The 27,783-nt window shown below is 38.1% G+C and overlaps 1 protein-coding gene across 1 annotated transcript in view; it reads right to left on the reverse strand.

The window, feature by feature from the left end:
• LOC107570132 (cGMP-dependent protein kinase 1-like) overlaps positions 1 to 27,783 on the reverse strand; it is a 144,024-nt gene that overhangs the window by 104,400 nt on the left and 11,841 nt on the right. The gene's annotated exons all lie outside the window — the stretch shown is intronic.

The raw sequence follows: 27,783 nt of genomic DNA on the forward strand, positions 1-27,783 counted from the left end.
AAATATCTTGACTACATTCTCTGTGCATAGTAATAATCAAATCTGTAATCAGAAATAACATGAAAATATTTTATATACTGTATATTTTACACTATTAGGTTATATTAGATATAAAATACTCAAATATTTGCAACTTGTCCAATCATTGTAAACATGCTGGCTATGTGATAAAACATAAACATGCTAGCAACATGCTAAAAAGTGAAAGTGATGTGACCAAATATGGTTATCCCATCCAAGTGCACACACACAGCAGTGAACCCGCAACCTTTGGGTTACAAGTCCGACTCACTAACCATTAGGCCACGACTTCCCCACTATTTTATAATTAAATCATGACCGAAACTTTATTTATGTCACATTATTTATGTGTTAAATGCTAGAAATTAGTGAAAATATGCTAGAAACACACAATATTTGTGACCCTGGACCACAAAAGCAGTCTTAAGTCGCTGGGGTATATTTGTAGCAATAGCCAAAAAAAACATTGTATGGGTCAAAATTATCAATTTTTCTTTTATGACAAAAATCATTAGGATATTAAGTAAAGATCATGTTCCATGAAGATATTTTGTAAATTTGCTACTGTAAATATATCAGAACTTAATCTTTGATTAGTAATATGCATTGCTAAGAACTTCATTTGGACAACTTTAAAGGCGATTTTCTCAGTAGTAGTTTTTTCAAATAGTTGTATCTCGGCCAAATATTGTCCTATCCTAACAAACCATGTATCAATGGAAAGCTTATTTATTCAGCTTTCAGGTTATGTATAAATCTCAATTTCGAAAAAAATGACACTTAAGACTTGTTTTGTGGTCCAGGGTCACATTTAGAATTTATAATTAAAATGTATATTTCTGGATTTTATTAAAGCAAAGCCATTTCAGCACAGGTTAACAATTACATTATTTCCAATTTAATTATGTTTTTATTCTTACATTTCAGCAGGTTGTATGTATTTTTTATGTAGGTTTATGTAAGTTTATTTCAGGGTTGTTAATAAACTTGCAATTGAATTAAACTATTTTATTAGTAAAGTAGCTGCATGTTGCTATTAGAAAATCTTCTAAAAGTGGAGCTCTTAGGCAGCTGGGAAACACATCATGACCATTTCTTAAGGGCTAAATATACTTTTCTAATGGTATCATAAATTGTAATTATTCTACCGGTATTGTAATAGCACTAAAATAGTATTGCCTCTGGTTCAATATTGCTGTGAGAATGAAGAGTGTAGCAGCGTCTGGTAGAGTCTTCGAGTATCACCTTCGCAAGCCATCTAATCCTGTTTATGTTACGCAGACCTGCTCCTGAGCAGGTTTGAGCTTAAGGACCTGTTGCTATGACAACAACTCAGATGAGCTTTGAAGAACAGAATAATCCAGGATTGTGTCAAATCATCAACAATTAAATCCAGCTAACTCCGTAATCGACATGGAACAATGGGACCCTGTTTTTAATGACCTCATAGGCTGATATTATTCTTTTTTGACAACTCAAGTCAAATGTAACAGCAACTCGAATGTCAAAGTCAAGTCTCAAGCATTTCATATTCAAAGTCACACGTTTCGAGTCCGCTCTGACACCTGCATCACAGTAATACATCACACCGAATGTAACACGGTCAATGTCTTCTCTTCAGCTAAAGTTTTATTAGATTTCCATCATGTTCTGATGGCTTTATCTTGGCAGGGCAATATGAGGAATGAGGCTGGGGGCAAAAGAAGGCTGTTGTTATCAGGGAGCTGTGACTATCAGTCTGTTTTCGGGCAGGTCATGCTGACTGGTACTCTATTATCACTGCCTGCATCCACAACCAAGGGAAATAACCTACTGTAACTAGGAAGCAAAATGTGGCATCCTTTAGGGCTCGGAGACAACAAGATGAAAAATCGATATGTGCATGGAAAAAATTAATGCTGGGTATCTTCTATGCTGGCATAGATGCACCTTTTTAATGCTTTACTGATAAACATTGTCATAATGGAGTACATACAATTAGTAGAATTTGGTCACACTTTATTTTAAGGTCCAGTTCTCGCTATTAGCAAACTATTAACTACGACTACCTCAAACTACTAATTTGCTGATTATTAATAGTTAGTAAGGTAGTTGTTAAGTTTAGGTATTGGGTAGGGATGTAGACTATGGTCATGCAGAATATGTGCTTTTTAAGTACTAATAAACAGCCAATATGTTATTAATAGGCATGCTAAAGCAAGTTAAAAGTGAGAATTGGTCCCTATATCACAGTGTTACCTAGAATTTTAACTAACTGAAAGTAGCAATCATATTAACGTTATTAACAGCATTTTTTCAGCAGCAGTTCTCAAAAGAGCAGCTTTCAGAGTAACACATACTCAAAAATGTATTTTTTAACAAGTTCAATATGTCAGTTTTGTTAACTGTACATCTCATAATTGTATCCATTAATTTATTAATTAATTTGGAGGTATAGGGTGACAACTTTAATGTTTATTACTGTAATCTACTGTACTGTTATAAAAGAGGCATTGATTCAAAATTACTTTTATGATTTCATACTTTATGACAATATAAATATGAATAATTGCACCAAACTGCGATAGATAGATAGACAGACAGATAGATAGATAGATAGATAGATAGATAGACAGACAGACAGACAGACAGACAGACAGACAGACAGACAGACAGACAGACAGACAGACAGACAGACAGAAAGACAGAAAGAAAGACAGACAGACAGACAGATAGACAGACAGACAGATAGATAGATAGATAGATAGATAGATAGATAGATAGACAGATAGATAGATAGATAGACAGACAGACAGACAGACAGACAGACAGACAGACAGACAGACAGACAGACAGATAGATAGACAGATAGATGAAATTCCTTTAATGTAGTTTCAATGTAATTCACTACTTTTTGTTAAGCAACTTAAAAACCATTTTAAAGCCTCCCAACACTAACAATTAAAATCGAACACCTTCTTAAATGAAATTCCTTCCTTAAATAGTTTTGATGTAGTTCACTACTTTTTGTTAAGTAACTTGCAAGCTAAAGTTTTAAAGCTTCCCCAGCACTGGTGCCATTCTGCAGTAATTGGGTATGCAATGCCCTGTAAACAATCTGAGTCATTGTCCTCATAAAAAGATGAGGAAATGTGGTTTTGAAGAAAGGAGTGTTTGAGGTGAGCTCTGAATATTGAGGATGACACTTGGACTAACACGACTTGAGGTCTATATTTTAAAGCTGGTGGGTTTTATTAAACGTAGGGTTATTCATTTTAGAATAGGTTAAAGATCTTCTGGGGATAAGCATCTTCAGGATCCTATATCATATAACTGTGATCTGTAATTCTCCGAAGACAGCACTCGTAGGATTTGCTTCACAGCATGCAACGCATTGCTGCTACTTTAAATGAGTCCGTGGAATTTGATTCTGTGTCGGGATGCAATGATACCATTTTTTTCAGAACCGATCCAATACCAAAAATTCTGAGTATCAGCCAATTCCGATCCGATAACAGCGCAGGTTTTTTTTTTTTTTTTAATCAATGTAGAATTTCTATACTTCTGTGGGTTGACCTGATCATCACTCTTGTGTGTGTTAAACACAATCTGCTAAATATAGACAACTTCATTTTAGTGAAAAATAACAATTGAAAAAAATATATAATCATAATCTATGACAAAAAAATACTATTATAAACTAGGCTAGTGGATAATTCAGCAGCAAAAGTTATTCTAGAAAAATCATGAGTGCCATATATAACATACATACTATATACTATAAATACAGTTATTGTGCACTCTTGAAGAGAGTTTCGTCATTTTGACTGTAGTAACCAAACGCGGCACACAGTTTGAATGCTGAATGGAGGATGACAGTCAGGCGCAGCGGGGAGAAGAGTTTACGTGAACTTGACTTAAATATTAATCTAAACTTCACATTAAACTATGGAACGGCTTCAGAACACTTGAATATAATGTTTTTGTGCCTTTCGTGGGGCTTAACAATAACACAGAATAGAATACGCACTATATCAGATTTAGATTGGTCTCGTCTGACCGATACCCGATCCGACAGAAAATGCCAGTATCGGAGCCTATACCGATACTGAGTATCGGATCGATGCATCCCTAATTCTGTGTTAATGAATCCACTGGTTGGAGGCCAATTACTCTGACTCACCCTAAACCAGCATGACTGAGACTACCATTCTCCCACCTGTAATTCTTTTATTCAAGGACAAATGTAAGGAGACACTTAATCTATGACAAAAAAATACTATTATAAACTAGGCTAGTGGATAATTCAGCAGCAAAAGTTATTCTAGAAAAATCATGAGTGCATAATAATTTTATAAAAATGTTAAAACTAAACCAAACATTTAGTGAAACAACATTATTTAGTGGGGAACAAATAAAAGCACAGAATAGAATACGCACTATATCAGATTTAGATTGGTCTCGTCTGACCGATACCCGATCCGACAGAAAATGCCAGTATCGGAGCCTATACCGATACTGAGTATCGGATCGATGCATCCCTAATTCTGTGTTAATGAATCCACTGGTTGGAGGCCAATTACTCTGACTCACCCTAAACCAGCATGACTGAGACTACCATTCTCCCACCTGTAATTCTTTTATTCAAGGACAAATGTAAGGAGACACTTAGGGAAAAAGTTCACTCAAAAATAGAAATTGTGTTACTATTTTCTTACTTCACATCATGTTAATTATATACAGTTCATGAGAGTTTCCTGCAACACTTCTTTTGTATACAATAGTGGCCATGACTGATGGTGAAAATATCATTATTGTGGGTTAGTTATTTTCAATGAACCAGTTCATTTGATTCACAATTGGGACTGGATGGTTCATTCACAAATTGCACAGAACAATTCATTTAAGAAACTGAACTGATATTTCTCAGTGATCTGGCCACAGTAAATATCCAGTTAGCAAACAGTTAGTGGGAAGATTATCACTAAATAATAACTTCAAATTGTTTTAAAAAATCTATGTTTTTTTTTACTTCAGATGACTTAGAATATAGTTCACAAGTAATTTGGACTACATATATGGGGTTTTTGTCTATTTGGAGCTTAAAAGCTTAAAATAGCCACATTTTGAACCTGCATTAAGTTTCTTTAAAATATATGTTTTTTTAAACCATAGAAGCAAACTTCTATTATCCAAGCGTTTGAAGCCACACACACAAAAAAAAAAAACTGGTGCAGGAAAAATAAAACATTTTCAGTCAGAAATTGCTAATAAATGTAACAATTAATTACAAAGAAATGGCAAGTAACACATTGAATTGAACGTGAAATTCTGAAGCAGAAAGACTAAAATAGTATTTTCCTGTAAAATGTACTTCAGTAATCTTAGTTTTTCTTACAACTTTTTACAGTGCATGAATTGGTACAATAGGCCAAATTAAGCAATTGGTTTATCCTCAGGAGCTCATAATATCAACCTAATAGCTTTTAAACACAGTTTTGTGTATTGACAGGGGAAAAAATATGCACCGACTACTGAAAGTAACATGGCAGCTAAGCAATCGGATTGGAGCACTTTTGAAAATAGCATAGCAAAATGCATTGGTCTGTCAATGAATGGGTGGTTCAGGCCCAAACCTGAACTTCCTAACCAGGTATACAGAGTGCTTCATTTTGATTAGTTCGCTCAAGCATTTTGCTTAATAACATGTACCTTCAACATACTTTGTCAAAAAATGTTAGAAGATGTTTTCAGCAGACTTTGAACATTTGAGAAAACATGAAAACATTTTTTTTTTTTCATTTGATTTAGTCGAGTTAGTTTTGCATCATATTTTTGCTAATCAAGATCTGGCAGCACCAGCACAGTTTTCTGCTTGTGCAAGTAATTCTCAGACAGCTTTTCTTGTGCATAAACTCACCCACATGCCAATAAACCAATGAGAACGTGGAACAGTAATGAAAATTCATAGCAATCGAGTGTAAATTCCAAATCCTTTGTGGATCCACTAACCCAAATCCCTCCCCAATGTAACTGGCACATATTTGCAGAAAATTACCACTGTCTGGCAAATAAACATTTACGGACAGTTACATACACATTATGTAAGTTACACCTCAAATGATAATTTAATATTAAATAGCCAGTCCCCATACCCATTCTCTCAAATGGCTTGAGTACGCAGAGCATTCACAGCTTATATGGACTGAACAGCCCTGCTACACAGTAAACACAAAAACAGAGTTTTTATTTGTATATGCATGTGAATTAGACAAAATATCAACAAAATGAATACGAAATTGTTAATTTGACTTGAATGAATGAATGATGGGCAGAAGTTCTGAGGCTAGAGATTCTATATGGGACCACCAAACATTCACGGCCCTGAAGAGTCAAGCATTCTGTTTTTGTTGCACAGACCACCTTGATTTCAGACATTCGGTGTGACCTGTGTCCCCTCTGATGGTTTTGTGTAGGAGTCTCATTGCAGGGCTCTCCCGTTAAAGTGCCTCAGTGTTGGAGGAACTTGAGGAAGAGTGGTGCTGATCGATGGAACGGCAACTCGTACTTTCAGTGTGTACTCAAACCTGTTTGTTTCATCTCACCCTGAACCCACTCCCCTCTCGAGAGCATCACACATGAGACAAGAACTAAAGGGCAGCATCTCTTTTCTGCTTACAAGTCTTTTTTTAACACTTAACACTTTTAACACAGCTTTCAACATACATGTTCCCAATGCTTTTAACACTGGGGTGTTAGTTGACATTGCTTACAGTAGAACAGGGGAGGAATAAACTTGTGAATGAGATGAGCTTCTGAAAGCCATGTTAATAAAAAAGGCTTTGCATCTAGGGCAGCACATGGGCCCTTTCAGCATGATAGGGGAATTATCACTAGGAAAGATACAACTCAGCTGGAATAACCCTCCTGTTATATTAAACCTCCTCTCTGACAAAAAATATATATATGCTCATACAGGTTGTGTTAAAGTACTGACCATCTTTAAAGGATGTCAGGTTTTAAGTGGAACTCTAAAAAAGGCAACAATATATTCTCTGTTCATGTTTGAAACTCTACTGTATTAAAACTGATATAGGAAAGTTGTTGCTGTAGGAGAAGTGAAACAAAAAGTATTAAACTAATTCTTGTAAAAAATAAAAAATAAACATTTAGGAACCTTTACATAAAATTAGGATAACTTCTCAGTTTATAGCACCTATAAATTAAATTTATATACAGACATTTACAGAAAACATTACACAGTTTTAATCTTGTCAACAAAATTAATATAAATAAATAAAAATAGGTTTGTTGACTTTTTTTTCCACATTTCCATCTATTTGCATATTATCATAAAATGTATTACAATTCAGGAATGTGATCAATTAAAATTAAACTGACTAAATATAAAGGACTTTGTCATCAAACTATCATAACTATAGTCATTTATTGTTGAGATCCTCTGCTGACTTACACTACTGTTCAAATGTTCAGAAAGATTAAGAATAAGATTTTTTGTATTTTTGAAAGATTCTTAAGTTCTTTATTTACTTGACCAAAACACACACACACACACACACACACACAGGAATACAAATATCTATGCAATTTTAAATTACTGTTGTGTGTGTATATATATATATATATATATATATATATATATATATACACACACACACACACACACATACAAGTAAATTTTTTTCGGTAATGAGAAAGCATTAATTTTTATATAGACATATTTAGTAAAATTATGAATTTCTGGGAGGGAAGGAAGGAAGGAAGGAAGGAAGAAAGAAAACATATTACTGATGCCAAGCTTTTGAACGGTAGTATGCATACCTTCCTCCCTAAATTTGTGCTTTCCTTGACTTATTTGACATGAAAAGGCTTTCTCTTTACAGAAGTACCCCAGGGTTCTGTCCTCAGACCACTGTTTTTCCCCTATCTACTAGATCACATCTGCTAGATTCCTTAATTAAAACACATGCCTTTCCCACCAATACCATACCCAATTCCACATCTCATATCCTCCTCTCTATCTCAGATCTTGACTGGTATTAAATTTGATTAGATCATTTTAACTGAATGTGCAAGTGAAATATGGGTCTATCTTTATAAAATTGAGCTCCTCTTCCTACAAGACGTCACTCACACAGCCTTTATCTTGTTTTAATGTCATACAGGCAACAATACTCAGTCTGGGTTTTTTTAGCTGACCAGTTGACATTAAATGACCACACTGCACATACTGGCTCTTTAAAGACAGAAAAACAAGGCTGTTTGGATGAGCCCCTCTTGCTAGAGTTTTTGGTGCAAACCCAATTTTAACATCAGAGTTTGATTCATTTGTTTGGTGTGAAAACGGTTTTCGAGTTTGGGTGCGCACCACTAAGACTGCTTCAAAACGTCAATCTTGACTCACGTGAGTGAACTGCTTTTGCAGACGAATAATTTGAATCTAGACACGCTCCCGGTCACACTAATTACAGAATAATGCATTTCTCAAAGCTGCTTGCCTCTGAATAAATTGCCTTTGGAAAGCATCTCTTTGCATCTCCTGCATTGCATTTGAAGACAAACTAAAGTGCCTTTCTGTAAGTGTTGATGTTAAATCAAAGGTATCAGTTCTTGTAGTAAGTACAAGGATCATTTTAACTGAATGTGCAAGTGAAATATGGGTCTATCTTTATAAAACTGAGCTCCTCTTCCTACAAGATGTCACTCACACAGCCTTTATCTTGTTTTAATGTCATACAGGCAACAATACTCAGTCTGGGTTTTTTTAGCTGACCAGTTGACATTAAATGACCACACTGCACACACTGGCTCTTTAAAGACAGAAAAACAAGGCTGTTTGGATGAGCCCCTCTTGCTAGAGTTTTTGGTGCAAACCCAATTTTAACATCAGAGTTCGATTCATTTGTTTGGTGTGAAAACGGTTTTCGAGTTTGGGTGCGCACCACTAAGACTGCTTCAAAACGTCAATCTTGACTCACGTGAGTGAACTGCTTTTGCAGACGAATAATTTGAATCTAGACACGCTCCCGGTCACACTAATTACAGAATAATGCATTTCTCAAAGCTGCTTGCCTCTGAATAAATTGCCTTTGGAAAGCATCTCTTTGCATCTCCTGCATTGCATTTGAAGACAAACTAAAGTGCCTTTCTGTAAGTGTTGATGTTAAATCAAAGGTATCAGTTCTTGTAGTAAGTACAAGTTCAATATAAGTACATTAAAACTGGTGTATTATTACACAGATGCCCCTAGCACTCACATCAGTGCTTAGAAATAGTGCAATGTGAAAAAAGACCTGCAGTTAAAGCAATTAAATGATGTGTGAAATCAGCTTAAAATGACACCCATTCTCAAAAAACTGCCTTGCATGACACTAAAGGTACCCCTAGGCGTTGTTACATTGACAAACTAGCAAGTCCATTAACAATGTCGTTGAACCAAATATACGAAGGAAACTGTTAAAATAACCATAGCATTAACAACAACCTTGAAATAAGAGCGTGAGGTTTATCTGATAATCAGATGCATGAAAGTAGCATTTGTTGCTTTAGCAAACAGACATCGGGCGCGTTTTCTTTCAGAATCATCATTCGCCGATGGAGAGGAAAAGTTAAATACTATAGCATTTTATTTTATGAAAATGAGATAAAAAAGTTTTCGCACTGAAAGAGAAGTGATCTCGCGCTCATAGAACTTAAGACGTGCCAGGCTATATCTGCAGCTAAACTGAATAAAAGCAGAATGAACTGAAATGGTAAGACAATAAACACAATAAATAAAATGTATGAATGATGCAGTGCTAATTGACATCATTTATTACAGTACAGTAACTATAAAGTATATTTTCTACCTTATTCTGTGCAGAAAATTGAAATAATTGTTTGTAGTATATAAAACAATCATAAAATTGCCATTAGGAAAAAAATATAGATTACAAATGATTGATTATTGTCCAGCAGTGTATTTGATTTCTTATAGCAAATTCACAGTAGGAGATAAGAAAATAATTCCTTGTAAAAAAAACATAACAAAAAATAATAATAATACATACATACACAGGCCTACATAAAATTATTGTATTTGACATTTCTGTCACTTCTGAAATGATGGCTACACACTGTGACAAAATGTTAGCCTATACATAATACTTTTAAAGCTCTTTTTTAAAATCTTGGCTTACATAAACTTCTACATATGCCATAGCTTTATTAAACTAGCATCTAACAATGGACAAAAGTGTTGTCTATGGTTCTCTAACCATAAAGGCTGCTGTGTAATTTGCCCCTGACTAAGCATTTAAAGAATTTAGGGGGAAGCATTTAAATTATCCTGTGAATGCACTTAAAGAATGCAGAATCGAATCGTTAATCGAATCGAATCTAATTTAATTATTAATCGAATCAAATTCAATCGCTCTGAATTTGCAAAAATCATTCTTGAATCGAATCGAAAACCTATGAATCATGAATCGAATCGATTCGCTGTCTACCCAAAGATTCACAGCCCTAGTTTGCAGCGATCGACCTGAAGGATGTGTACTTTCATGTGTCGATCCTTCCGCGCCACAGACCATTTCTGCAGTTCGCATTCGAAGGATGTGCATATCAGTACAAGGTCCTGCCCTTCGGGCTGTCCCTGTCTCCCCGTGTCTTCACGAAAGTTGCGGAGGGGGCTCTTGTTCCCCTCGTGTTCGCATCCTCAACTATCTCGACGATTGGCTTATACTAGCACAGTCTTGGGATCAGTTGTACGAGCACAGGGACCTGGTGCTCCGGCACCTCAGCCAGTTGGGTCTTCAGGTCCACTGGGAAAAGAGCAAACTCTCTCCGATGCAGAGGATCTCTTTTCTCGGCATGGAGTTGGATTCGGTCGAACAGACAGCACGCCTAACAGAGGAACGTGTGCGGTCGGTGCTGAACTGCTTGAATTCATTCAAGGGCAGGACAGCGGTCCCACTGAAACAATTTCAGAGGCTCCTGGGGCATATGGCAGCTGCAGCGGCAGTTATATGAGACCGCTTCAGCACTGGCTTCATGGCCGAGTCCCGAGGTGGGCGTGGCAGCGCGGCACTCACTGGGTCCAATTTACACCAGCCTGTCGCCAATCCTTCACCCCGTGGTCAGACCTTGTGTTTCTCCGGGAAAGGGTGCCCCTAGAAGAGGTCTCCAGGCATGCAGTGGTTTACACGGATGCCTCCACCACCGGCTGGGGGGCCAGGTACAACGGTGTGCGCTCCCGTCGCATGTTGCAACTCGCCTTTGGAGTCGGAAGGTTCTGAGGTCACTTTGTGCTATTCACATTCCAGGTCTGCTCAACCGTACAGCCGACGAGCTGTCACGAGCTTCACTCCCAGGAGAATGGAGACTCCATCCCCAGATGGTCCAGCTGATTTGGAGATGTTTCGGAGCCGCTCAGGTAGACCCGTTTGCCTCTCCAGAAACCTCTCACTGCCAGTTGTTCTACTCCCTGACCGAGGGAAAACTCAGCACGGACGCACTGGGACACAGCTGGCTGCGGGGCCTGCGCAAGTATGCGTTTCCCCCAGTGAGCCTTCTCGCAGAGACACTGTGCAAGATCAGGGAGGACGAGGAGCAGGTCCTGCTCATTGCGCCTTATTGGCCCACTCGGACCTGGTTCCCGGAACTAATGCGCCTTGTGACAGCCCCTCCTTGGCAGATTTCTCTGAGGAAGGATCTACTGACTCAGAGACGGGGCACGCTGTGGGACCCACATCCAGACCTCTGGAAACTTCATGTCGGTTCCCTGGATGGGACGCGGAGGTTTTGGGTGACCTACCCCAGGAGGTAGTTGACACCATCACTTCGGCGAGAGCACCATCTACGAGACACGCTTACGCCTTGAAGTGGAACCTGTTCGTCGAGTGGTGTTCTTCTCACCGAGACGACCCCCTGAAATGCCTGATCAGGGTCGTGCTTTCCTTTTTGCAGCAAGGGTTGGAGCGAAGGCTGTCTCCCTCCACCCTAAAAGATTATGTCACTGCGATTGCTGCTAACCATGACCCCATGGAAGGGAAGTCGGTAGGGAAGCATGACCTGGTCATCAGGTTCCTTAGGGGGGCGAGAAGGTTAAATCCTACCCGGCCCCCCACTATACCCTCTTGGGACTTGTCTCTAGTGCTCAAAGTACTACAGCAGGGCCCATTTGAGCCTTTGCAGTCAGTCGAGCTAAAGTTTCTTTCAATGAAAACTCTGCTCCTGCTTGCACTGGCCTCCACCAAGAGGTTGGGGGACCTACATGCATTTTCGGTCGACAATTCGTGCCTAAAGTTTGGGCCGGTTGACTCCCAGGTAATCCTGAGGCCCCAGCCCGGCTATGTGCCCAAGGTTCCTACTACCCCCTTCAGGGATCAGGTAGTGAAACTGCAAGCGCTGCCACCGGAGGAGGCAGACTTAGCCCTAGCTTTGCTTTGTCTCGTCCAAGCCTTGAGATGGTACGTAGACTGGACACAAAGCTTTAGGACCTCAGACCAGCTCTTTGTCCATTACGGAGGCCAGCAGAAGGGGAAGGCCGTCTCTAAGCAGAGGATGGCCCACTGGATTGTGGATGCCATCACCCTGGCTTATCAGGCACAGGGTGTGCCATGCCCGCTCAGGTTGTGAGCTCACTCTACTGGAAGTGTTGCATCCTCCTGGGCGCTGGCTCGTGGCGCCTCACTGACAGATATTTGTAGAGCTGCGGGCTGGGCGACCCCCAACATGTTTGTTAGATTCTATAGCCTTCGTGCGGAGCCGGTATCCTCCTGTGTTTTCACCTCAAACTGGTAGAGGCACTGAGTGGCCCCGGTTTAGTGTCGGCTTGCTAAAACTGCTCCAGAGTGTCCACACCGTAGGCCCTGTTGAGCTCCTCCGTCCCCTCGGAAGCCAGACGTGGCGGAGCGTCTGGCGCCAGGCCCTCACTCGATGAATCCTTGAGAACCGGTAAAGGGCTGGGTTCCATATGTAGAGACCTAAATGGATCCCATATGTGTAAAGTCCACGGTATAGTCTCAGAGCCCGTGTTTCCCCGGCAGACTTCTGCCATTTCCAAGAAGGTTACAATCACCTCTAATCTTCCATATACACCTAAACGGTTTTTCATATGTGTAACTGCTTCCGAAACCTCCTTCGGGAAGGATGGAGCTTCCGCAACGTTCCTGTTCCAAGTGGAATGAGTACGTTTTCCCAGTGTTATCCAAGCTCACTGAGTGGGTAGTGCTATGACAACAGTGACTGGGCTTCTTGTTGCGAGCCCCGGCCTACACCAAAAAGGGGTGCAGGAGGCTCGCACAGGACACTGTAAGGGGCAGCATCCATGGCGTTTTGGTAGGGATCCCAATTCTTCGGTCACGACGTGACTCGTAGTGGCCAACTGAAAGGGAACGTCTCGGTTATGTATGTAACCCTCGTTCCCTGAAGGAGGGAACGGAGATGTCACGTCCCGTCGCCACAGTTGCTGTACTACCACTGAGCGGCCGGGTAAAACCTGGTATGCATTGCACCGGCTGCTTTTTTATGCTCACGCTGTGATCAGCGGCAGCTGGATGCAATTATCACATGCCAATGTGTATTGGCTCGTTTAGCTTACACTTGAAGTAGATTGTCTCTCTAAGCGAGATCCCAATTCGTCGGTCACGACGTGACATCTCCGTTCCTTCCTTCAGGGAACAAGGGTTACATACGTAACCGAGACGGTCAGTGTAATGTAAACAAAATTATTGTGGCTGTTTAAATTGCAAATCATATCCAAACATATATGTCATAATGACTAAATTATATCCCAATATAGTGCTGTCAAAAGACCCAGTACTTCGGTTCCAAGTCGGTACTAAAAAATGTAAACGTTACGGTACCAGGTTTTTTTAAGTACCGGTGGTACCGAGTACCAAGGCAACCCGGTGCGCAGATGCGTTATCCGAAAGGTGCGCAGATGCGCTCTCTTCATAAAAGCACTGAGACATGGCAACCTCAAAATGAGGAAACACATCACACTAACAAAACACTTTAAAGACAGACATCCCGATCAAATGAAAGAGTTCAAGCAGGTAAGTTTCATTTTAATTTTTAATATTTAGATCTGCTCAGTGTTTCCCATACATTGAGTTATTTGTGGCACCCGCCACAATATCAGAACTCACCGCCACAAATAGATTTTCCAAAAGGCTTTGACTTTGTTGAATAAACATGAGCACTGCTCGTGTCAAAGTCGAAAACCGGTGCGGGTGTTTTTATATCACTGTATTTCTGAAGGAAACCGACTGTCTTCAGAAAATTATGGATGTAATTTTTATTTCATCTATCCTGTAATGCCTGAGCAGCGTTTGTGAGTGCAGCGCTTATTTGATTACAGCCGTTACTGAGGAAACCTCTATCTCTCCCGCTCTACAAGCGCCTCCTGCTGGCACAGAATGAATTTGCATATATATGCCACCACAAATAGAGTGCAAGACTGTGGGAAAACCGCTTCTGTTACGAATATTATTCAATATTTTAAATTTGAATGTCGGATTGAAATGAACATCACTGTTATTAGAGTAGTTAATCGTTAGCATAAGCACGGCTAACGCTAATATAATGATCATTAGAATAAAGTTTCTTTATTAACTATTTAATGTACCAATAACTTTCATTAGGGTTAAAAAAAAAGGAGGACATGATGACATTTACTATTTTTACACACCAGAGGCTTTTAAATTAATTGTGAATCTAAAATATGTGTGTTAGAGAATGTACAAATGGTTAACATTTTGTGTCATATCAGTCAGAAAAGCAGTTCTGGGCTTCTTTTTTTTAGGCTAACTTAGTTGTTATTCTTGGCTGAATAACTCTAGAAGGTTTTAAAAGCCCTTTAAAATTAAATATGTACACAGTTTGGATTAAATGAAAGTATAGACACATTTTTTAATTAGCATGTTTTTGTGTTTTGCTTTGGTATCGAAATTGGTACCGAGAACCGTGGATTTTCACTGGTATTAGTACCGAATACTGAAATTTTGGTACCGTGACAACACTATCCCAATATATAATTTAATGACCCCAAAATTCCCAAAATATCTTTGTGTCTGTGTATTGATGCCAAAGGTTTCTCTTTGTCCGTAGTTAATCGATATACCGACACCTAGGGGTAACTTTAGCATGTTTTACATCACCTTTTAGAGTTTCTAATGACATATTACTCTAATCTATATGATGAAAGTTCTGTTTGCTATTATCAGAAATCTTCTCCTCCATTTGAAGACCATCTACAAGTAGAATAGAATTGTTTTTTGCAGCTGTCTCCTTCAAGTAAAGTAATGCAAATTAAAAGCAAAAGAGAAAAAAACAAACAAACATTGTCTTAAAATCTCAAACCATAGCTAGATCTTGCCAAGGTAATGGCTATGACCTGTAGATCTATCCTCTGTATTGGCTCATTATCTCAAGCAGGGAACACATGAGTCTGTCAGAAGCAGCTCCAGCTGAACTCAGTGGTTTGGTTCCGGTCCAGCGGTGACCTGTAGCTGTGGGTGATGCCAGGTGTAGAACTGACATCCACCAACGGGGATTATGCACTCCTGGCTGCGTTACAGCTGATCCCAGCCCTTCAGACAGCCGGCAGCCCTAAATCACATGTGTCATCTGCAGACTGGTAAACATGGCAGTGAAATAAAGCAGCTCAGCCTCTGGGAAAAAGCTGCCGTGGTGTCATGCTGTTTACGGTTAGCACCACAGTTTCATGTCTGTCCAATTACATTGGGTTTGAAATCTGGCAGGGCTGAACAATTAATCAATTAAATAACTGAGATTACAGCTGCCACAATTAAGAAATCATTAAAAGTGATGATTAAAACTCTTCATTTGGTCTTGCTGCATCAAAAATGGGTTTCTTTACAGAAGTTGAGCATTGTAACCAATCAAAGACATTCCCATTGAGCACAAGAAAGCATTGGCCTATCAGTAATGACAACCGGTTTATAAAATAAGCATTTTAAAGCATATTTTTTCTTTGTGCACATTAAATTCCGATACCACAATGATGTCAGTTCAATAAAAAAGCTGCAACTTGGGCATCAAAAACTATTTCAGTCTTTCAACTTCAAAATGTCATGTTTAATTCAAAGTGTTACTTGCTGTTTCTTTGTAATTGTAAGATTTACTAGCAAATTCTGAGTGAAAATTGTTTTAAAATTGTTTATTTCCCAATGTTGTAGGATTTTATCTGTGATCAAATCTTGTCACCATGTGTATGCCATATCAATGTGTATACTCAGAAAAGAAATGTTATTAATGATTTCCGTCCTAATCATGTAGCCCTAAAATCTGGAATTCTACAGTAAAATAGATTTTTTTATTCAAATAAACCATTGCATTTTTAAAACAAAAAAAGCAAGGTTTGGGTAATCAAGTATCAGTCCTTTCCAAAGCTGCATTTGTTGTATTGGAGATATTTTGCACACATCAAATAAGCAATGCATTCAGAACCACTGAACCAAGTGAAGCAGATACAGTATGCTGTGCTTTACTACAATGACTGACACCTACACTCACTGCCATTACTTACAATGCCAAAGCAGAAAATTGCGCTTATGAATCATAATCATGCCAGGTTTCCTTTATCTAAGTTGAGTTCAGACTGGCATGTGAGGCACAAATTCAATTAGCACACACAGTAAGCATAATCACAAAGAGGACACTTTGCTTTTAAGCTTTCACTGCTCTACACCAACATAACAAAAATTATGATGATAATACCCACATGGGCTTAAAAGCATATTTAGAAATGTTTCAAAATTCAGCATTAAATACAATTATCTCCAGATGCAGGATAGTATAAAGACATACTAAATTTAATGAGACAATACATCATTTTCTTGAAAATACAGATATATTATGTGTATACATTTATTAATAAATTATTTAAATTAATATATATTTGAATAAAGTTATGAAGGGTGAACAAGGCAATAAGTAAGACTATATATGGGTAAAAGATGAGATGTTGGTGCTATTTATAAACATAGAAAGCATATTAAATGCAAGTGAAGTGTCTACTTTAATGTTTCATATAACTTTTGTGAAAATAAAATGTCAAAGTATGGGTAAACATAAATGAAACAACATACTTAAGAGTATTCTGACCTGTACTTATTTAAATATATAAAAGATACTAAATTTTGAATGATCCTCAAATAAAGTATTTAAACTTTAAAGCTGTATTAAGCTTTTATTGTTTTGATGCGTGGAAACCCCCCAAAGTGCTGTTCCGTAACGCTTGAATGCAGACAAGGAAAAATAATGTGCTTTGTTTTAGAACTGTTGATAAGTTTTGTCTCCTGTAATGTTGTTCATTATTCACATGAGCAATGATAGCCTGTATCTGAAACTACAGCACGACAAAAGCACTTCCTCCTAAACTGTGGGAGCTGAAGTACAGCCAGTAATGCAAATCCCGACGGGTCCATTTGCACATTATCTGATCCGCGAAGAGAGAGGAGTCGACACTGGCTCACTGATGCTTGTCGTGCACAAGTCAACACAATGTCTGGAAATAATTTAGCAGTCTACCCTTGTTTTAGCATGACATTTCAGAGGAAGCCACTTATTTGTCATCCAGATGTTCAAGAGTAAAACACTCTCAATCGCATACTTCTCTATCCTTTCCCTGGGATGATGTGTGGTCATGTATAACATTGATAAACATTTTGCTAGCCTTATATGCAGCTCATAAACACACAGTGGCTACAATGCAATACAAAAAAAAAAAGATGTTTCTTAAGTTATGGACAATTTTGGCCCACTGGACTCCCGTTAAAAAAAAGGGGGGAAATTCTGTAATTGTTTCCTAAACATTTCCACTTATACTATAGTTGATTAAATAACTATGTCCAAAATATAATATAAATGTAATATAATTAAATAATATTTTTGCTTTTATGCAGAATCTGACAATATAATCTTGATTAGAAATTATGTACAATATTTTGTTCATATTTCATTCATGTGATATTTATATTGATTTATTTTATTAGTGACAAAATTGTTGGTCATGGCAGAAAAGATGCCATTACTCAGGAACAGTCAGAAATTGTTTATTATAATAGTTTTAAAAATGCTAAGTCTTTTTTTTTCATATTTTAGGATCGACAGTCTGGGACAAAAAAGAGAGAGAGAAAAAGAGTATAAAAATGTATAAAAGGGATTTGAAAGTCTACAAGCTTGGGCCGGCGCCACGGAGGGGGGGTGGGGGGTTGCATGAGGGGACATCGCACCTCACACGGACTATCCTGCCCCCTCAGGGTGAAAATAGAGTGTGAAAATAGATTTTATTTATGAAATATAATGGTTTATTTAAAAAAATACAGCTGCCAAATGCATAGGCTTTCTAGCATTAATATGATGCTACTCTAGCAACCATTTAGGACAGTCCGTTTCACAAAGTCGCATTTTAATTGTTACATCTGACACACAAACTTTCCGCGCAAGCGGTTTAACTAAGAATGCAGCACTACTGAGTAGGGCTGTCAAAAAATTTTTAGAATTTCGAATATTCGTCGAATTTAAAATACAAATCCACAAGTAAATGCAAAAACGTTGCATTCGAATTTTAGGTGTGTGTTTTTCGTCCGCATTACGTCATTTTCATCATCAGGAGGGCTCACGGAGAGCCACGCACCCCGTCCGCGTGCAGACAATTTTTTGAGACCGTGCGGACGGTGCACGTACAACAGCGCATGCGCAAGGTGAATGTTGAGACAGAGTAGGTGGTACTGCGCATATGTGTTGAGCTCGTCCGTCCGTGCTCATCCACGGTTGAGAATACTTTGAAAGCTGTGCGGACGCAGCTGTGCGCGAGACGGAACGGAACGCAGAAAGTGAAGTATACCCGGACCTTCAGGCAGCCTAATCAGTGGCGCACAAAATGCGACGACGATGTAAGTGTCATTGCATTTTAATGCTTTTGTTAGCCTGTCTAGTTGAACCCACTAGATGCGGCGCTGCTACATTGTTCATTCAAAATATTGCAGAAAAAGAGAACAATCAATGCGGGGAAGATGTTTACGTCAAAACCGAAACCAAGCCGTTCACACAGAATGCATATTTAGCGCATTTTCTAGAGGGACATCTATCATCGTTGCACTCGCGTATCGCAGAAGAGAGCCACACGCTTAGAAAACTATGTGAAATTAATGTAAGTTCAACTTTTAAAAACTTTTAAGTCTCAAGACTTTATGGCGGTTTTCCCCATCCCACTGCATCTCAAGTTTTTAAATGAAGAAAGTACTCTTTGTGATTGGTTTTCGGTCCTTTGTATTAAGCTATACATATAATTGTTTAAGCAACTTTATTAATTATATATAGTTTATAAGCATTATTTTAAACATTATGCAAAGATAGTCATGTTATTTTATTATGCTTTGAAGAAACGTGCATAATATTTTGCTCGATGCGCCCTCTTGTGGCCTCAGGAGAGAAGCCAACAGCTTTTATCCCCCCAACTGAAATTATGCCTTTTAAATTCGAATATAATTCAAATATTGATAATATTTAAGTAAAAAATTCGAATTTAGTTTATCAGACATTTTGACAGCCCTACTACTGAGTAAGCTAAAGGTATGATGAAATAATTATTTAATGTTTAATAGAGGGCTAGATGGTTGTAGTTAGTTGATTATTTCGCTGTATTTTAATTGTTTGTTGCTGTTCAAGTTGTTCTAACTTAAAATTATGCATCTGTTAAATGGGTCGCAATGAATGTGTTATGTCAGGGAATCGGTTGCAATAAGCTTGTGTTTCATTGTAAAGCAGACACAATTAAGTATTTCTGGTGGTTGTGGTGGCATCACTTGTCTGTATTTGTGGTAAAACTGCTGACTAAGACATTATTTACTGGATGTCAGATTTTCGACTTTATTACCTATTTTGTTTTATTCAATAGCTACTCTGCCATCTGTATTTGCTAAGTACCTTTTAGTAGGGTCATTCACTCAGAACGCATTCCAGTGCGGTCCTTTTCCATTATATTTCAAACTAAATGCATTACGGACGTCTTTGAATTTGTGTTTGAATGCTGCGCTCTCATCTCAGGTCTTTATAGCAGCTTGTTGCACATGATAATACATCAATCTAAAACATGGCGCTCAAGTTCAAAGAAATTCAGCTTCTAAAAACACATCTCTAGACCTTGTGGTTTAATAAAAAATAAAAATAAAAAAAAACTTCCACTGACCTATCTCACGACCAAAACACTATCTGTGTGAATCCAGTATTCTAATATTAGCGGGCAGGTTTGTTTACGGTCCGACAAATACGTGAATGGGCCACATATGTTTTTTTTTTTTCTTCATCGCCATTGTTGCCAACGCTCGCGAGACAAATAAGCAACCGCAGCTTCAAAAACAAGCCCAAAACAAGCCCAATATTTTTTGATAATTTATTATCAATTATTTATTACCAATAAATGAGCCCGCAACATATTAAACTGAAACTACAGTTTTATCTGAAAAGCAAAAACATAAGTTATTTTACAAAAATCAGCAAACTGCAACAAAGCAGGAACAAAACTCATCTCCAATCACCTGTGAGCAGAATAGGATTGGACAGATGGAAAAGGAGAAAAACACAAGAGCTTCAAAAGGGGAGCTGTAACATAGCCACATATTCATAGCCTACTAAAATATAGGCAATTCGAACCAAATCTACTCTTAGTATTAGTATAGGCCAACTTGTTTTTTGTTTTTTTTACAGCCCGTGATAATTAATACATTACAAAAACATAGTAAAAATTTAAAATTAGGCTACCTTATAAAGGATAAAAGTCATCCCACTCCTCTACGTCTACTACTATCATCGCTTGGATTACAGCGTCACGCGCCTTCTTTTTGAACGTGATTTTTCTTCAATCCCTCATTGAAGAAAAATCACATTCAAAAAGAAGGCGCGTGCGGAGGGGGCGGAATATTTGACAAATTACGCAATAGCACTTAAATTTTTTGCACTGATTGGCTATTAACTGTGAGCAGACGGGATTTTTTCATGCAACTTTACAAAAAAAGAAGCCCAAAGTCGCGTATAATACGCGGACTTGGCAACTCTGGCCATCGCCCCCTTTCGTTACCTCAGCCGCCTCCTCATTAGTACTGCGCTGGCGCCGGCTCTGCTACAAGCACAATGAGGAACCTAATCCACAAAAAAAGATAGGGGATCTTTCTGAATACTAAAACAAGCAATATTCTTTCGGTTCCAGTCCGCCTGCCCTCGCTGAGCCCTCTAACTCTTTACCCATAGCAGAGCTTCAGGCTAGATTTACCCTTCATTTCATTGCAAAACGTTCATGCCTTTGGATTTAACCTTCGCATTAGTGGTGCCTGCTGCTGACAAAGTCTATTTAATTGACACTTGATCCTCGAGTGGGAGGTCTCACACATTGGCCTGACCAATTATGAGTCAAGGCGAGCATGAAATGCTGAGGTTGGGTCTAGAACCGTGATCTAATGTCCAGTCTGCAATATCCAACTCCCACACAGCAACTCGCACCAAATGCCAAACACCACCCACTTCGGTTTGAAATATTACAAAATGCTATCACGTACTTTAAACACATTATAAAAGCATGACTTCATCAAATCAGATCTATATAACAGAAGCCCAGAAGTCTCTCAAAACGAATTCCTCTGTTTTGGAAGTGTATTAATTGTTTTGCTGCAGCACCCCAGGTTCTGTTTCCTGCTCATCATCAACGTGTTATAGGCTTATAGACTTATTGAATAATTCAATAGTATGAGAGCAGTGTACACAGATCATTGGGCCTCATTCATAAAAAAATTTACAGAACAATTTCTGTGAGATTGTTTTCTTTTACACTCTGGCACTGAATCCAGTTTAATCACTGACTGATTATTCAATAACATTGTGGTGTACCCATTGTTGTATTGTAATTTATGTATGTAATTGGGTGGTTAATTTGCACAAGCAATACTTTAAATGAGGTTGTTCAATCATGTAATAAACATATTTACATTGGAAGTGTGGCACAAAAAGGATCTTCCATCAGTAGATTGAAATGAACGCTCAGGAGTTTAAAGGAATAGTTCCCTAAAAAATGAAAACCATCCAAGATGTAGATGAGATTGTTTCTTCATTGGGACAGATATGGAAAAATTTATCATTACATACATTATTGTGTTGTTTTTATCAGCTTTTATCATTGGTGAATGGATCCTCCTCAGTGAATGGGTGCCGTCAGAATGAGAGTCCAAACAGCTGATAAAAACATCACAAGTAATCCCCACGTCAGTCCATCAATTAACTTTTTCTTTTTTTTTTAAGCAAAAAGCTGCATGTTTGTAAGAAATTATTAAAATACTCTATCCATAATTTTGTTTTCTCCAGTGAAAAATCATCTGGTCTGAATCAGGAGAGAAATATGCACAGATTATGCACTGTTTAAAAACAGTCCAAAACAGTCCAAACCAAATATGCAGGTGAATTTTGATGAGAGAGGATGGATTCTTTTTAAAGGAAGAACGTTATGATTATGGACTCATATTTTGGACAGAAGCAACCGTTTAAAGTTAAAACGGCTTAATAACAGATTTGTGTCATACAAAGATGGATTACTTGTGGATTATTGTGATGTTTTTATCAGCTGTTTTGACTCGGCACCCATTCACTGCACAGGATCTATTGGTGAGCAAGTGACACAATGCTAATAATAAATTTCTTCAAATATGTTCGGATGAAAAAAAAAAAACCTCATCTATACCTTAGAAGGCCCGAGGGCGAGTACATTTGCAGCAAATTTTCATTTTTGGGTGAACTATTCATTTAAAGGGATAGTTTACCTAAAAATAAAAATAATGTCAGAATTCCGTGTTGTTACAACCTAAATTACATCTTCTTTAGTGTTCCACAGAACAAAGTCATACTGTACAGTTTTGGAAAACATAAGGGTAATTACTCCCATCTTTAATAAGGAATACATCGGAGAACAACATTAATCTGCAGTAGAAACTACCAATCTCTTTTAACATGACAGTCCAGGTCATGTTGTCCGAAACCTGCATGGATCACTAAATGACTGACTTCTTATTCGTGATGCCTCATCCCACGTTTCTGTCAAATTGGAGGTCATTATTATTAGTAAAATACACATAACACATAAAACACATAAATTTGACATATATTTTCCTGTCTGGATGAAATCTGTGTGTCACCAAAACCCATAGTGTTGCTGTCAAACTTTGAGGTTTGTGGTTATTAATCTGACACATGTCACATGTTCAACCCCAGCAGAGGAGACCCACAGGCTGGAGATTTATTGAGATCATAACCTTTCCCTACCACAACTCACTTAACCCCAGCAATCTGCTTGATGGGTTTTTCCATTCCAACACTTGATTGTGTTTTGTCAAAAACGGTCAGCTAAAAGGATTGACTTTTAAAGCTAAAGCATTCTCACATACAGACTATGATATATGTATGTATATACACACCAAGTAAGGAAACATCAGGAAGACATGCAAATTCCTAAACAAGAGAAAGTACAACTGGCTCACTGACTATCAGTACTGGAGTACGAGAAGGTAGTTTGCCATCTCTACTTCTCTTCTCGACACAAATGACTGTACCTTGAAGAAATCCTTTTAAATTTGCAGATATCATGACGCTGATTGGCCTAATATGCAACAACGGACCCATTTATAGGAAGGAAGTAAAACACCTGGTGTCTTGGTGCAGTTAGAACTTACAACTGAATGTCCTAAAGACAGTGGAGATTTGGCTAATAACAATACCTAAGTTTTTTATTTGCTGTATTAATATAAGAAAAAAATGAAATTAAATGAAATCTTTTTCAAACTTCTACAGTGATGAATGGAAACAAAAAATATATAATTTTTGTCAATCAACTGTAAAGTAGTAGTAGTAAAATATTAGTCAGACGACCCTCCAACTAGTCGATATGCACATGCCTACTAAAGATCAAGTAACTCCTGAGAACTTCCAAGAACTTCAACTTGCCACTGGCAGTGATGGCGTAGTTCTACAATGCATCACTAAATCCGTCCTCAAAACCATCTGATTTGAATCCACCATAGCACTGGATCCAAGCAGACTGAAGATCATCAGCTGCAATCTGCCCTCCCTCCAGGACCTTTATGAGTCAACATCCAGGAAGGGGGCAGTCAGAAAGCCCTCACACTCTGATCACCACATCTTTCAGCTGGTGCCTTCTGTGAAGCTCCGCAGAACCACAAAAACAAACTTCCAGAAACAGAGGTAAATAATGATATAAATACTGTTCGGTTTCTGGCACAAACCGATCGTTTCGTGTCTTAGGACATCAATGTGTCGTCACGAGCCGCAGGGTTTAATTTGGATTTGTCTGTACATGTTTTTTTTACTCTCATAGATTTTGTTACCATTGCCATGCATTATACGACTGAGACTGCAACGGTTAAAGTAAAAAATCATCATATGTGTTCTACTGAAGAAACAAAGTCACCTACATCTTGAATGCTCTGGGGGTAAGCAGATAAACATAAAATTTTTGAGTGAACTATCCCTTTAATACTCCCTATTGCCTCACCACTAAAACAGAACACTACAATACAAAGAGATAAGAGATTTGACACACATACAGTACTGTATAGAGTATCACAAAATTGATATCACCAACATAAAGCTCCCAAATTAATGAGTAAAGAACTGATTAGACAAAACCAAATCCTTCTGTCAGACAATAGAGCTAAATTCTGCTCCTATATCTTATATGTGAAGCTGAGCACAAGGAATCTGTATAAGCGTTTTTCATTAACAGCTGTCAGATTAATATGTTCCTAAACTTTAATTCCTTCACTTGCCTGCCAGAAAATCGGGTGACCTGTTGCTTCAAACACTTAATTGCTTTAAATTCAGACAGTTGTGCACCAAAGGGTCTGTTTGAAGTTAATTCAGCATAATAATTAACATTAAGAAATGGAAGACACTAAGACAGTGTGAATTGAATATCCATTGTATTTTTTAGCCATTCAGCACTAGTTTGTTGAGCTATTCGAACTTACTGTATAGGCCAGCTAAAGGTGAACTGCTTTTCTGTCGTTCTTGTTTATAAACAGGTTTCACAAACACTCTCCCCACCTGTTATTGGACAGACAGTTCCACCCACACTCACGCCATTGGTTAATAAGTCACTGTTGCCAGGCTGGTCAGGATGTTCAAACAAACAAAGCAGTTTTGAAAGTACTAAAGAGACAGAGTTACACTTTTTGGGGAAATCAACTTACAAAGAGCATGCTTATAATTGAGCATATTAAATGAATAGATAATTTGATGAAAATGTACTCATTCTCGGGCCATCCAAGATGTAGATGAGTTTGTATTTTCATCAAATCAGATTTGGAGAAATTCAGCATTACATCACTTGCTCACCAATGGATCCTCTGCAGTGAATGGGTGCCATCAGAACGAGAGTCCAAACAGCTGTTAAGCATCACAATAATCCACAAGTAATCCACATGATTCCAGTTCATCAGTTACGTCATGTGAAGCAAAAAGCTGTGCGTTTGTAAGAAACTAATTTATCAAGGCATTTTAAATTAAGACCATTACTTCAAGCCAAAACACCAGCTTTGGACTCTCATTCTGACGGCACCCATTCACTGCATTGATCCAAACCTGTTCTGATTCATCTACATTTTGGATGGTCTGAAGACGAGTTAATTTTCAGCAAATTTTCATTTTTGGGTGAACTATATTGACATTTAAAATTACACATTCACTCACTTTCAGTTCATCTAAGTTCATATAAAGGCATACACATTATTGCCAAAAATGCTTACTAAATACATTCGTAAAGAGGACCACAGTCAGTCTTAAGGGGTTTGGAATCAAATATGAGGGCGGACACATGCAAGGGCAAGGCAATAAATTAGAGGAAATTAGCATCTCTGTCGCCAGAGGCGACTACCGAGACATATTCTACAGCTACAACAATACAACAGGAGGAGGTGAGCCGCCTATTGAAGGTACATTATTGGAAGCAGACTGAAAGGTTTGGAGTTAAAGAGCATGCTTCCTGTGGTGACTGGCAGGGGTTAGTTTGAAGAGGCAAAAATGGTTTATGGGTGCAGTGCTGTGAGAAAAACCCCACAGTTAGTGGCTCTACTTAACAGAATGGTACATCTGCCTCACTTGAATGCCTATTCATAGCTGTTCACGGGATATTTCCACTCAAGCACTTTTTTTCGTAAATACCAAAAACTTGAATTTTAAATGTAACTGAAACAGTTTGGAAGCAACCGTGCTACATATCTAGTGGTCCTAGTATTAAAGCAAACTCTGTGCTTCAATTCTGTGCTTTGGTTGGTAACACTTCTAAAAGTAGTTTGATTGTCTTGAAAGTAAAGTTTTTTTATTGGCATCTATGGTTCCATGAAGAACATTTAAATTCCATGAAAACTTTCCATTCCACAAAATTTATTTTAGAAAAAAGTTTTTTGTAGAAAAAAGGTTTGTTAGATTTTTAAAATGTTATTTAACCACATAAAAATATCTTAAATAACTTGATCGAAAGGTTCTTTGGGAACCCAAAATGGTTCTTCTATGGCATTGCTGTATAAACCCCCTTTTGGAAACTTTATTTTTAAGAGTGAAAGTGCAGACACTCTGAAATCAGCACAGGAGACATCTTTAAAGGAACACTCCACTATTTTTGAAAATAGGCTCATTTTCCAACTCCCCTAGAGTTAAACAGTTGAGTTTTACCATTTTCAAATCCATTCAGCCGATCTCCGGGTCTGGCGGTAGCACTTTTAGCTTAGCTTAGCATAGATCATTGAATCTGATTAGACCGTTAGCATCTTGCTCAAAAGAGTTTCTATATTTTTCCTATTTAAAACTTGGCTCTTCTGTAGTTACATCGTGTACTAAGACCGATGGAAAATGAAAAGTTGCGATTTTCTAGGCCGATATGGCTTCCGGTGTAATAATCAAGCAACTTTGCTGCCGTACCATGGGTGCAGCAGGCACAATGATATTACGCAGCGCCTGAAAATAGTCCCAGCTAGGTAACTTCCAATATGTATATTTTCAGGCGCAGCGTAATATCATTGCATCATGGTACGGCAGCAAATTTTAAAGTATAATTAAACAAGTGAAAAAAAGCTAAAAGTGCTACCGCCAGACCCGGAGATCGGCTGAATGGATTCGAAAACGGTAAAACTCAACTGTTTAACTCTAGGGGAGTTGGAAAATGGTGGAGAGTTCCTTTAAGACTAGAAACCATCTTTTTAACAATATATATTTTTTAAGTGCAACTGGAGACCAATTCAACTGTTTTGCAAGGTTCACAATCAACTTCAGGCTATTTTTCAGACAGGCTATATAAGTGAACTTTTAAATGCTACCAGAGACCGCTGTAGCACCAAGGGGGCTGTGCATTCAATAAAATCCTGTGGCGTCTAAAACCAAATACATGGACAGTTGATGGCTTAAATAAGATGTGAATACATCTAAAAGGACTTTCATTTATGGTCAACAAAACAGAGGAGATTTTATGTCATAAACGGCATTAGAAAGAACTCATACAGCACTGCAGCAGAACCTGCGACAGACCACAAGGAAATATAACATGATAAAAGAAATCTACGTTATGTCTGTGAAAAGATCCAAGGTGACCATAAAACTCGCCATTCAACCCAGCCGCCTGGAGATGAAAAGCTAAGTTGGAAGTGGATTAAATAAGGCTACGGTTATTGCTCCTCAAGTTCAGTTCTAAGCCAGTGTTCAAAC

The sequence above is a fragment of the Sinocyclocheilus grahami genome, unplaced genomic scaffold, assembly GCF_001515645.1.
Source record: "Sinocyclocheilus grahami isolate Dianchi unplaced genomic scaffold, SAMN03320097.WGS_v1.1 scaffold1420.1, whole genome shotgun sequence".
NCBI classification, from domain to species: Eukaryota; Metazoa; Chordata; class Actinopteri; order Cypriniformes; family Cyprinidae; genus Sinocyclocheilus; species Sinocyclocheilus grahami.